At 40.5% G+C, this 2,131-nt stretch overlaps 1 non-coding gene across 1 annotated transcript; it reads left to right on the top strand.

Moving 5' to 3' along the window:
* The first annotated feature begins 1,766 nt into the window (after nucleotides 1-1,766).
* Nucleotides 1,767-1,873, top strand: LOC140873438 (small nucleolar RNA R71). The gene has a single exon (XR_012148037.1). It is a non-coding gene; the product is annotated as a small nucleolar RNA R71 (small nucleolar RNA).
* Nucleotides 1,874-2,131: the final 258 nt, after the last annotated feature.

Below are 2,131 nucleotides of genomic sequence, written 5' to 3'. Positions count from 1 at the left end.
TGGTTTCAATTCCAAAGTGGGTGGTTCCTCAATGCTTGGTTTCTGAAGGACTAAATCCTTCCGGTCGCCAAGATCTTCAAGTCTAAGCTTTCCACCTCTTCTCCAAGACTGGTTGTCATTCAAATATGCAGTCATCTCTTCAATTTCATCACTGAAATCATCCACATGCTCAGATATAAGTGCAGTTTCTAATGGTTCCTGAAAAGTATCCTACACATAATCAAATAACAGTGAATCCACTACATCTAGTTGAAAACATTTTTCATTATTCTGAGAAAATTTTAAAGCATTAAAAACATCAAACGAAATTTTCTCTTCTCCCACTCTCAAAAGCAACTCTCCCTTTTGGACATCTATTAGTGCCTTTCCTGTTGCCAGGAAAGGTCTACCCAAGATGAGTGGCATGTCCAAATTCTCTTCCATATCTAACACCATGATGTCCACGGGGAAGATGAATTTATCCACTTTTACAAGTACGTCCTCTATTATACCCCGTGGATATTTGATGGACCTGTCCGCCAGTTGTAACGACATTCTGGTGGACTTTGGTTCTCCCAAGTTCAATTTCCTAAACACAGAGTAAGGCCTTAGATTTATACTCACACCCAAATCACACAAAGCCTTATGAAATTGAACATCATTAATTACACAGGGTATAGAGAAACTTGTGGATCCTTTTGCTTTAGTGGGATTTTATTCTGAACCAGCGCCGAGCAGTTTTCCGTCAGACTTATCATCGCATGCTCCTCCAATTTCCTATTGTTAGAGAGGATCTCTTTCAAGAATTTCGCATAACTTGGCATTTGCATCAGTGCATCAGCAAAGGGTATATTGATATTCAATTTTTTAAACACTTCTAAGAATTTACCAAACTGAGAGTCTAGCTTGGCCTTCTTAAGAGCTGCAGGAAAAGGTGGTGGCACAACAATTTTTGATTTTGAATTGGGTGGGGGTGTTAAGATAGACGACTTACCTGAAGTTTTTTCTGATGTAACTGTTTCTAGCTCTTTCTCGCTTTTTGGTTCAGGCTCGACCGTCTTTCCACTCCTTAATTCAATTGCTTTCACCTGTTCTTTCGGATTCTTCTCAGTGTCACTTGGCAAAGTACCCTGATCTCTGCTGGAAATTGATTGGCCAATTGCCCTATTTGATTCTCCAGATTCTTTATCGATGCATCTTGATTCTGCATGCGGGTTTCAGTAGATGATATAAACTTCTGCATCATCTGCTCCAAGCTTGATTTCTCCTCTTGAGGCTGCCTGCTGTAGTTCTGATTTCCATATGCTTTATTATTCTGTCCACCCCACGAGAAATTTGGATGTTGTTTCTACCCTGGATTGTATGAATTCGAAAATGGGTCATTACTTGGGCGATTTTGATTTCCCATGTAAATTTCCATAACTCCCTTTGGTTGAGAAAATGTTTGACAGTCTTTCGTGAAATGCTCTGCACCACATTTTTCACACCACACTTCTAGTACTCACATCACAGAGTTTCCCATGCTTAGCTCCTCAATCCTTTTGTTCATGACTTCAAGTTGAGCAGCCACTAATGTGAATGCATCAATTTGAGGAATTCCAGAAGATTTCCGGGCTGCACCCCTTTCAGATTGAGGATGATAGCTACTAGATGTCATTTCCTTGATTAATTCAAAGCCATCCTCTGACGATTTTCGCAGAAGATTTCCACCTGCAGCTGTATCTAACATGGTACGATTAGAGTGAGTAAGACCATAGTAAAAATTTTGTACCACAAGACCCTCTGGTAATTGGTGGTGTGGACATCTTCGCAGTAGATCCTTGTAGCGCTCCCATGCTTCGTAAAACGTTTTCTGTTCTCCTTGGGAAAACGTTGTGATATCAGCTCTCAGCTTCATTGACTTAGATGGTGGAAAGTATTTGGTGAGGAAAGACTTCGCCAAATCATCCCAAGTCGTGATGGAACCTGCAGGTAAATTCGTCAGCCATGCTTTCGCCTTGTCTCGCAGTGAAAAAGGGAATAAACGCAACCGAATAGCGTCATCAGAAACTCCCTGTATCTTGAATGTATCACAAATTTCCAGAAAATTTGTGATGTGTACATATGGTTCATCAATGACACTCCCACCAAATTGAAGTGTGTTCTGAATCAT

Source organism: Henckelia pumila, unplaced genomic scaffold, assembly GCF_033568475.1.
Source record: "Henckelia pumila isolate YLH828 unplaced genomic scaffold, ASM3356847v2 CTG_550, whole genome shotgun sequence".
Taxonomy (NCBI): Eukaryota; Viridiplantae; Streptophyta; class Magnoliopsida; order Lamiales; family Gesneriaceae; genus Henckelia; species Henckelia pumila.
Note: the sequence above shows the minus strand (reverse complement) of the source record. Positions and strands in the feature narration are given on the sequence as shown.